This window comes from Petromyzon marinus, chromosome 43, assembly GCF_048934315.1.
Source record: "Petromyzon marinus isolate PM22_M1 ecotype Great Lakes invasive population chromosome 43, UKy_Petmar_22M1.pri1.0, whole genome shotgun sequence".
In the NCBI taxonomy this organism is placed as follows: domain Eukaryota; kingdom Metazoa; phylum Chordata; class Hyperoartia; order Petromyzontiformes; family Petromyzontidae; genus Petromyzon; species Petromyzon marinus.
The window spans coordinates 14,971,632-14,982,891 of record NC_133709.1 but is presented as its reverse complement, the minus strand read 5'-3'; the positions used below and the strand labels follow the sequence as shown (position 1 = coordinate 14,982,891).

At 49.6% G+C, this 11,260-nt stretch overlaps 1 long non-coding RNA gene across 1 annotated transcript; it reads left to right on the top strand.

Moving 5' to 3' along the window:
* Positions 1-743: 743 nt before the first annotated feature.
* Positions 744-10,359, top strand: LOC142930822 (uncharacterized). The gene is made up of 2 exons (XR_012946796.1): positions 744-880; positions 6,390-10,359. It is a non-coding gene; the product is annotated as an uncharacterized LOC142930822 (long non-coding RNA).
* The last annotated feature ends 901 nt before the right edge of the window (positions 10,360-11,260 follow it).

Below are 11,260 nucleotides of genomic sequence, written 5' to 3'. Positions count from 1 at the left end.
CGCCAGTCGTGTCGTTGTTAGCCCTGGACAGGAATTGAACTCGGGTGGAGCCGGTTCGTAGCGTGGCGCGCTACCCATCTGTGCCACTTCTCGTCACCCTCTTTGGCTGTTTACTCAACGACCCCAACATCCGTCAATGATGACCGATTCCATTCATAAAGTGCGCTCTTGCCGCCGTGTGCGCTGAGTAGTACTCAGTATTAAACACGCGTTGACTACTCTATACAGGGTGGGATAGAGATCTCTACTCAACCCTGCAGGGTGACCACTCTCATAGTGAAGGCGTTCACACTCGAGCTGCGGTTGCCCTGTGTCAGTGGTTGCATCATTAACTGTGCGAAATCATTATCAAACCATTACTTTAAAAATGCAGAATTTGCCATTAAGTTACTCTTCTTGGATTTAGCAGAATTCCACAATAGCTCTCTCAATAGCTGTAGCGATTGAGTAATGATTTTTTAAATTTTTTCGTTGTTCAATTGAACGCTATTTAAATGACCCCTTAAGTGTAGAAAAATCATTGAATGTTGTAGTATAAAACTCTGCAATGTTAATTTAATGCTGAGGGTGTTGACAAGAAAAGTAACGGATGTGTGGGGTTGAAATTGTCAACTCGTGTCCGCACTGCATCGTGCGGCGGGTTTCTGACAGCAGCAGCATCGCCACGACGCTCTCATTGCCGCTTGGTGAATATCTGTGGCGGGTTCGTTTTTGTTTTTTATTCATTGAATGAGGACGTCACCCTCCCTGCACCTGGCCACCCACTTGTGTTGTTTGTGTGCCTTCAGGTGTCACTGCAGAGCTATTGCAGAGGGATGCTGCGATTATACTGGCGTGGGGCTCAGCATAGACGGCGGCCCTCTGTCAATCCACAGCGGAGGTAAGAGCCCCCCTCTCTGTCTCAGTAAATGGGGGGGGGGGGGGGTGTTTGATCATACTTCACCAGGCTGGTCAGTATGAGTTGGTGTGAAGGTGAGGCAGCCCAGAGATCTGTTCAGATGTCACTCAACACCGACGTTAGCCGTGGCCGGGAATCGAACTTAGCTGGCAGTGGTCAGTGTGCGCTAACGGCCGGGCCACCGCTTCACGGGTGAACGGGTTGATTAGGTGAGACGATGGCGTTGCGTTTCATAGCAGTGGCTACTCCTCCACGTGGCTGGGCGACTGAGTAACCACACCCACAGCAGTGTCCCAGTGTACCGGCACCCCCCCAGTGCTGGAGTCAACATTCTCTGGGCCCCGTTTATCTTCGCACGCCGCCCTGCATTTGAGCCCAGCAAGAAGCGTGTCCCCACCGAACGCGTTACGGTCAAATGTTGTAAGCGGCAGGTAAATCTAACTTTATATTTGACGACCTCCTCGTCAAAGATATCATGGCCAGTGTGGAGGAGTAGGCCAATGACCCTCACAGGGGCTCTCTGGAGCTCCCGCTCGTGGAGGCCCTATTTGACCTCTTACCCACAAACATTTCTGAGAAGTACAACAAGTGCACGTGTATACAAGTGGACTTGTGTGCTAGTTGCACGCCACTTCTGCTTTTTGTGTTTAGTTTGTTGTCGTTCCCCCATAACTCAGATTAGCACGGTTGGATGTGTGCTGTGCTAAAGAAGTTCAACAAACACACACACACGCATCCACACACACAAACACGTACACAGCCATCAACACACAGACATACAAAGACAAAGATCCCCCGTAGAGCCTGAACAGGCTGTTGGGGCAAATGCTGTTAGCGAGCACACGCACATACATGCACACATACATACACACATACACATATAAACACATTCACACACACATAAACAAACACATACACACACATACACCCACACACAACAACAACCACCATTCGCCACTAAGTGGCGGTGACGTCACCTCGACGCTTGTGCCAGGCCACACACACCGACAAAGACACATACATACACACACATACACCCACACACACCCACAAAGACACATACATACACACACACTGCGATGGCAAAGTAAAAAATGGAAGCGAGACCAGTTTTGTCACGACAAGTATATATTGATGTCAAGTGCAAATACAAAACGAGGTAGACAAAATCTCTGGAAAACATTAATCTCGCTTTCCCTTCCCACACTTTGAGCTGCTTTTGTACAAACGATAAAAACCCCGAGGAGACCGAAGTGTCACCGATCTACATTCACGAGTTCAGAAACCGCTGTTTCTGGAGGCATCATGGAAGATGGAAATGAAGTGCTTGGCGAAGTTCATCATTTATCGTACATTTCACGTGGTATGGATTCCTCATGACTGCAGGAATCCATACTCTTTGGTTCTTTCGGTAAAGTCACGTATTTTATTTTACTTTATAAGCAGCCTGCCTCGGCAAGATTTTCCCCTCTTTTTCACCTGAAGACGATTGCTTGTGTTGCGATCGAAACATCGTGATATTGTTATTATTTTTATAATTTTTTTCTATCTTCGTGGCTTTACCGAAAGACCCAAAGAATATTAATTCCCGCAGTCACAAAATCTTTAAGTAAAGATTTAACAGATATGTAGTTTAAAAAAGTGCCGACGTATTCACAGTTAAATAAATACATTGCAACAGCGGTGACTTTTTAAATCCCCGACACAACGCGAAATAAAAGTCCGCCATTTTAAATTAACGGAGACAAGAACCGTACGGGAATACCTTGCACGACCTCACTGAGACCGCACTCCGGCCTCGCGTTGCGGAGGACACAACCTCTGTCTTCATTTGTAATGAGACAGTTAATTTTACGGTCACCATCACAATAACGTTCCTGGTGCCAACTCTCTTGACGATTGACTTCGGAATAAACAGAAACTCCAAGCCGTAATGGGTTGGTGTCGGCTGCATGGATCTTGGCTCTTGTTTCCCAGAATGCTGGCGAAATTGTAAGCGCTTTGGTGCTGGGTTTTTCAAGTCTTCGTGGATTGTGAGTTTAGAGTTGCTTTAAATGTTTTCCATCTCAGCATTGGACAGGTGTGCCATAAGGCCCTGAGGTAGTAATTGCAGCTCTTTATTTCTTTAGAGAATGTAGTCGTCGAGTGAGAATGTAGAGTCCAAGGTGATTCCAATGATGTTCAAGTGATTTCCAGGGCTGATGGTGGAGCTGGCGATGAGTACATTTTGGGGAGCGGGCGACGCCATGGTGAGCCGCTGCCTGGTGCCTTTGTAAAATGTCTCTCAAAATTAGTTTGAATTTGAGAGGAAGGAAGGGGTTAGCCACTTGATCGTGTGGAATTCAGGCACCAACCACTATCGGTGGGGCGAGTGCCAGTTGTTACACCGGTGGTGGCTGCTGTGAGACCAGAGTGGCGGTGGCTGCTGTTGGACTGGCGTTGGAAGTGGCTGCTGTGGGATAGGCGGTGGCGGCAGCTGCTGTGGTACTGACTGCAGCTTCTTCCAGACAGGCGGTGGCTGCTGTGGATCTGGCGACAGCAGTGGTTTCTGTTGGACTGGCGACAACTGCTATAAGATTGGGGGGTGGTGGCGGCTGCTGTTGGACTGGCAGCGGCTGCTAGGAGAGCGGGGTGGTGGTGGTGGTTGTTGTCGGACTGGCGACGGCTCCTTCGAAACAAGCTGTAGTGGTGTTGGCTGCTGCAGGACTGGCGGTGGCAGTAGCTGCTGTGGTGCTGATGGCAGCTTCTCCAAGACAGGCGGTGGCTGCTGTGGATCTGGCGACAGCAGTGGTTGCTGTTGGACTGGAAGTGGCTGCTTGGAGATTGGGGTGGTGGTGGTGGTGGCGGATGCTCTGGGACTAGTGGTGGCGGCCGCGGCTGTTGCGTGCCTGGCGTTGCCGGTAGCAGCTGCTGCTGCTGCTGTTTCTGCTGTCGCCCTTGCAGTTGCTCCGGCAGTTGTTCCCGTTGGGGCGGTTCGCCATCTTGGGTTTCTGGAGATAAATAAGATGAGGGTGCTCAAGTCCAAACCGCTCGACACTGAGTGAATGAAACAAAACTGGTCTCAAGTAGAAACAAGAAGATTGCTGTACTTCACCATTCCTCTAATGTAAAATGATGCACTGTCAGGGTTTACAGTCTCCCCGGGCAGTTCCACGCACACGGAGTAACGTTTCAAAACCATCCTTTACCTTGCACGCCGGTGAAGAGAGCTGCTGTTCAGTGACGAGGTCCTGGGTCTCCATCACCGAGCGGGAACGTTTGATGCACAACCTGGACTTCGCCTTGGCGTGCTCCAGCGGGCGGTAGCTGTCCGCTGGTGGCGCGTTCAATTCTGGGGACCTGAATGCCGGCACCACACATCGCACACTGCGGTTAACACCACCGCTCGCTCCACCGCTGAGCTGTCTGGCCGGACACCCATCGCGGCGCTAAGCTCCAAATTAGTCGGAACAACTCAACTGCCTTTCAAGGAGACACTGCTGCTGCGGCTCGCGCAAGACAATATCTGTGCAGCGAGCTGGTCTGGGGGACGGTTGTAAGCGGAGGTCAAAGTGGATGGGAGAGAAGGCGACTTACCGAATGTAGAAGAGCATGTAGGCCTGCTCATTCATCACAGCCTTGGTGTCGACGAGCCGCACGATGGAATCGTTCATACGGCACCATTTTCCATCGCTGATCTGTGCACAGTTGAAGCACAGCTGCACTTGGTTACAATGTTTACAAAACCGCACCCAACATTCTCCGCTCATGTAATAACAACGCACGATACCCTCGAGACAACCAGTTCCTCAAGAGCATCGCCCCAACGTCAGAGCTGCAGAGCGTGCTACGGTTGCTATGATGGTGTTGAAGTTACGGTACGGTCTGCCTGAACACATCACTGCATCGATAACCTTGCACAAATTTAATCAAAATCTGAATTTTTATTGAGACTGGAAGAATCTGAGCTACGATGCTCTTTGTCACAGATGTCCAGTAGGGGCGGGTCAGAAAGTTACAACAAACAATACATAAACCGGTAGGAGTGAAAAGTGTAGGAAAGCTAAGCAAGTCACTAAATACAAATAAATAAAGTATATACTGTAAGTAGAAATTGCATAAATACATCAAAATGCAAGAACAGTTGCAAGACTGGTGGTATTTATTTATTTTATTCACTTTATTTTTACTATTTTTCTATCTACGTGACTTTACCGAAAGAACAGAAGAATATGAATTCCTGCAGTCACGAACGTTTTAAGTCAAAATTTAGTTGCAAGACTGTTTAATTTCTTTCTCCCTATTAGACATTTGTAACATGGGCGCATTTGCAGATGTGCGTTGTTATTGTTTGATGGTAACAAATGTAATTACCTTATTGTAGCAATAATAATGGCCGCTGTTGGAGTCGGCTCCCTTGTGCACCAGCACCGAGTACAGGGAGTAGATTGCCGGCTCGCCCTGAGACGTTGAGGTGAAGGGTTGCATGTCCAGGTGCTCCGGGTAGGTGATGTTCTACAGGCAGCGCACAGAGACAAACGTTAGAAGAGGAAACGGCAGGGGTGGTGGGGTGGGCAGCAGAGATGGGCACCATCTAAGTTACACGTCAACGTGATGACGTGTGGCTCGCTCATTTGAGCGTTGAAGACGGTGCTCATCTCCTGTTGATAGCCCTGAGCAAGTGGTGGAAATTCTACAGTCATATGACGGGGGGCGAGTCTTTCCGTAGCACTTATTCCAACATGGAGAGGCATTTTCTCCAGCGTTGAACTGACAAGGGCTGTAATAAAATAAATTCATTAGAGCGACGTGGAGGGGCAGAATCGTTACCCGGTTGATCTTGACGCCGTAGAGGTTGTACCGCTTGATGGAGACGGTGAGGACGTTGGGCAGGCGGTGGAGAGCCATCGTCTTCGTCGCTTTCCCCTTGTGACAGCACCTGCACGACAACAACGCCAGACATTGCACGCGTTCCCCAACCGATGAGGGCAACTTTTAAACGACAAATCTTCTCATTTTTTCTTTACTATTATTATAGTAAAAAAAAACAATTATTATTTATTCAATGTTTTTTTGTAAAACGAAAATTCTGCGTAGTAATGTATTTTGTTCTAATTATTTCTCATAATTAATATTCTTGTTTATATTATTGTGAGATATATATTTAATCTGCAGACTTTTGAAGCGACAAATGTTTGCAGGGTCTCGACACCCGACGGCCCGCTCACCTTGCACAGGTGTATTCATCCAGAATCTCCTCGTTGAAAAATTCCCCAAATGCCTCCACCAGATCCGATGAGTTCTGTTGCCCAACAGAGTGAAAGGCAAATGATGACTCTTATGAAGCATTCCATGAACATTTGCAGAATTGTATTGTGACGGCTTCTCCGAAAACCCACATCTTGTATTAAATCGTACGACCGCAATAAACGAGATGCCGCACGTTACTGGCAGTGTTTGGATGTTCAGTGACTAATTGATGTATGTGTCTGCGTGATGTATGTTGGCACAGAAGGGGGCACAGGTGGTACATCGGCCAGTCATCTCAGTCAACCCATGGCACCTGGGTGTGCCCCGTGACCTCCTGCCAGCGGGCGTTCGACACTTCACGTGGCCTTAAAGTGCACTCAGCCTGGCACAAGCACCGTGGTGACATCACCGCCATTTAGTGGTGAATCGTGGTTGTTGCTGATGTATGCATGTTGAACCTCCTTCGCACCGTACGTACATGTATAACTGTTAAGCGATGGCTTTCTCATTGCTTACATTAATATGGAGTGCAATGTCCAGGCATGTGTCGTAGGTGTCGGAGTGGTTGCAGCACTGCATGCACTCCACTGCAAAGTAAACAAACATTTGGGAGGGACATCACATGCGTCTTAGTCAAACTCAATGCACGCTCCCCACTGACATAGGTAATTGGTACTTTTCACCAACTGGTAAAAGGTTATTCCGTGTGGCACGTGCGTGAGAGTGTGTAAACGCTGCAACGCGAGCGCGTCTACACTGTGATGATGCACTTGCTGCTCGCGGTTAACAAGTTTGTAGAGGAGTGCGCACAACTCACCACGTGATCGAAGGTAACCCCCGAAGATCTGGTAAATGAGGGTGGTAGCTTCCGTGTATCTGTCCAGCCTGCCACGTCACAGAGAACGACACCACACGGTGGTTACAGCGGCAGTAGCAGTAGCACCTTTACCGGATGCACACGCGTGTGTGAGAGTTAAACCATTGCCCGAGCTGTCGATTCACTCTTTGCCTTCAGCACTGCAACGCGTGCTCTGTAACAACCAAACGTGCTAGCGTCTGCACAGGGCAGCCACCTTCACGGCACAGCCACAGAGCTGGGGGCAAGCTGGCAGCCGACACGCGGTGCTGTTGCCCGGCAGTTTTGTTGTGCTCGGCGTGCCACGTGCCGTCCGTCAACACGAGGAATGATGTCACGGGGCCACCGACGTCGAGATATCGACCCCCCGGTATTTATCGTCAACGTGAAATGCGCAAACAAAAGACGGCCCACGTCAGTGCCAAGGTGAAAGAACCGTGGTGCCAGCAGGGCCGGTCCTCTGCATCTCCCAGGTGTTCACACAAAAGTGTGAGTAGCTTCTCACAGACGTCGAAGGACAATCGTGCAGAAAACCAAGAGGGAGCCGTGAGGTACCGAACTGCAGAACGACCGCCGCAAGTTGACTGGCGCGCGGTACTCACTCGCTGTGGCCATGGAAGCATGAGGCTTGCATGGCATCTACCACGTATCGCAGAAACTCGTGGGCATCTTCCTGCCTCCCAATGCGCAGGTGTTTGGCGATGCCTGCAGAGAAATGGACATGGGGACAAAGTGACAGGTACAGGATCTGATGACATCCTTCAAGAGCTCCCCAACATGTCAAAAGGAGCAGTGCAAAGGACTTGGAACACAGACGGCGAAGGATCGCGGCCATAACTTCTCCTTCGAGTGCAAGTGTGAAGGTAGTTGTGGGACTCACGCGTGATGTTTTTAGTGATGCCGCTGGGTGTCAGCACTCTCTGCGAGTTGTTGAATGTGCTGACGACGTGACGCTCCATGACGCACATTAGGCAAAAGTCGCTCCGTTCGCCTGCGAACGAAGGCACAGGTGGCACAATCCGTCAGCGCACGCCACTCGCACTCAGCCCAGCTGGGGAGTAACAACAAATGCTAGGAAACCTGGCACCAGCAGCAAACGCAATTAATGTTGCGTCTAAGTACCAATTGCATCACAAGATGCTTTATAAGCCCAAGTTAAATCTGTGCAGCCTATTAAACACGTGTTGGCCACGTGTGCATGTGCTTATCAAAAACAATATTGATTTATGCTTGAGGAATCCGATGAGCTATGAAGTTATTTTTTTGCAGATGTCCAATAATGGTGCGGCGTGAGAACATTACAACAACAAACAAAACAAAAACACGATAGGAGTGGAAAATATAGGAAAGGTGAACAAACCACTTAAAAACAATTACAAATAAAACGAATCTATGTTTGTATTTTACCAGGCAAACTCGACTGAGCTATTAGCTGCTTCTTCAGAAGCGATCTGACCACGAATGATAGCTCAACGAAGTGGCTTATCAAGTGTGAAATTCATAGCAGCCAAATTAACCGTGACAATAACCTAGCCCATGGGTAAACGAGAGTGCCAGGGGGGTACTTACAGGTGCTGCAGTGCTCTTGCAGCAGCAGGTAGTTCACGAGCGGCGGCGTGTAGGTGAGGCACTGCAGCGTGGCGTTGAGGAAGCAGGTGTTCCCCAGGTTGCGCAGGCCGGCACCCTTGCCCACGTCGTTCTCCCACCTGAGGCTCAGCCGCTCCGGCGCAAACAGCGAGAGCCGTGCCGCCGGAATGCCGTCGTCCTCCTCTGCACAAAGGGAACGGTGGTGGCGGAAGCCGGCGTCATCGCAGAGCGCTGCACTGCCAATGGGGCTGGCGTGGATATTCAGTGGCCCCAGCCAGCACCCGTGCTGCTTCTCTTAACCAGAAATATTTTGCTCCACATATCAGTGTAAGGGTAAAGTTCGCGACAAATGTGATGCGCCTGTCACGTTGACCGATAGGTGTTTTGAGCTCCTCGTGTTACTGTTGAATGGCAAAAGTTGTGGTTGCAAAGCGGCCTTGCTTTGGTGGCTACCACCCTAACAAGATGCCTCGAGGCTGCATAATCGCACGCTCACCTTGGGGTGCAGGCAGCACAGACACGCTGTTGTGTCGTTCTGTGGCTGGCACCGGGGAGGGTTCCAGCCGGCCATGGGGAAGGCAGCTGGGTTGGGTGCAATGCCTCTCGTCGGCCGCCACCAGCACCTCGTTGGACGAGGTGGGGGCCAAGACCGTGAGGTCGTTACCGGACGAGGTGCCCTCCGCTCCAGCTGCCACAGTCGTGGTTGGGTCCTGCCACAGCAACGCAGTCAACACATCCACAATTACTCCTCCCATCCGGACTGGCATCCCAGCACACGTGGGACTGTTTTATCTCCAAAAGAAATACAATTTTAGTCCATGAACCGATGGGCAATCTGCATCAAACTCACTTTAACTCGTAAAATAGTCTATGAAGAAGGTGCCATTGACTATAGACGAACGAGTTCAGTTCGTTGTTACGTATGCTAAAGAAGGCAATAGAAGAAGGCAATAACAAGGTCCTAAATATATTTAAAAATGGTAATAGGAGTAAGTTTTAACATTTGTTAAAATTCAACGAAATATCCCTCCGTTATCTGTTAAGATAAATATAATAATTGCGTGTCCTGACTTGTGGGCCACCCTCTGTAGGCCACGTTATGAAAGGGACCAACAACTGTTGACTTGCTCTGCAGATGGGCCATGGCCTGAAACGGTGCCTGTTATATATTTAATCTTGCATTATATATTTACTTCACATTATTATACAGGGTGGCCCAAATGTTAGGACAGAGGGATATTTCCTTTATCGTGCCACTGACATTACAACTTTTAATTATGTATTATTGAAGTAAAAAGTGTATCTATTATCATTGTTACTATCTATAACAAAATAATCCTGTTGTTTGTTCAAATGAACATAATAACTCCATGTATCCTGACTTGTGGGCCAGCCTCTATAGGCGACGTTATGAACGGGACAACAGCTATTGATGTGCTCTTCAGAAAGGCCATTGCCTGAAACGTCGCTTTTTTATATGTAATCATACATATATTTATTACACATCGGAATCAGAATATATTTAGACTGGAGGAATCCGATGAGCTATAAAGCTCTTTCGTATAGATGTCCAGTCGGGGCGGGTAAGAGCGTTACAACAACGAACAATATCAACATGTGATAGGAGTGCAAAATACAGGTTGGCCCAAAAGTTTCATTTATCATGCCACTAAAATTGCAACGTTTTAATCATTTAGTCTAAAAGTTAACGTATTTTGTTATCATTAATACCATAACAAAATAATCCTCTGTGATTTGTTTAAACAAATAAATACAATAACTGTGTGTGTCCTAACTTGTGGGCCACCTTCTATCGGCGACGTTATGAAAGGGCAAACAACTGTGATGTGCTCTGCAGATGGACCATGGCCTGAAACGTCACTGACCCAATTCCCACCCAAGTATACTCCCAGCATTGTGATTGGCTGAGCGGCACTAGTTGGCCCTGCCCCACCCACCACCTGTGGCTCCTCCCCCTCACCTGGGGTCCGCCCTCAAACACGGCTCCGCTATCGCCTGCGCGGCTCCCGTCAGCTCCAGCACGGCGACCCGCGCCGTGCCTCGGGCTTCATCCGGGGAGGGGGTCCCGGGCACAGCCCCGCGGGATCCCTCGGGGGGGTCGCCAACTGCAACAAGAAGGAGGAGGAGGAGCACAGCGATCACATTTTGTACTTCTGGGTCTAATTTCCCATTATAGATAAACATGGCCCCAGCCAGCACCCGTGGTGCCACCCTTAACCAGAAAGATTTTACTCCACATTCAAGTATGAAGCTCAAATTCGAGAATAATGTGATGTGCCTGTCACGTTGGCTGAGAGGTGTTTTGAGCTCCCCGTGTTACTCATGAAGGGCAACAGCAGTGGCTCCAAAGCGGCCCTTGCGTTGGTGGCTGTCACCCTAACGAGAGGTCACGAGGTCACGTGGTCGCACGCTCACCTTGGGGTGCAGGCAGCACAGACACGCCGATGTTCTCGCGTGCTGTGGCTGTCACCGGGGAGGGTTCAGGCCGGCCGTGGGGAAGGCAGCTGGGTTGGGTGCAATGCCTCTCGTCGGCCGCCACCGGCACCTCGTTGGACGAGGTGGGGGCCAAGACTGTGAGGTCGTTACCCGACGAGGTGCCCTCCGCTCCAGCTGCCACATTCGTGGTTGGGTCCTGCCACAGCAACGCAGTCAACACATCCACAATTACT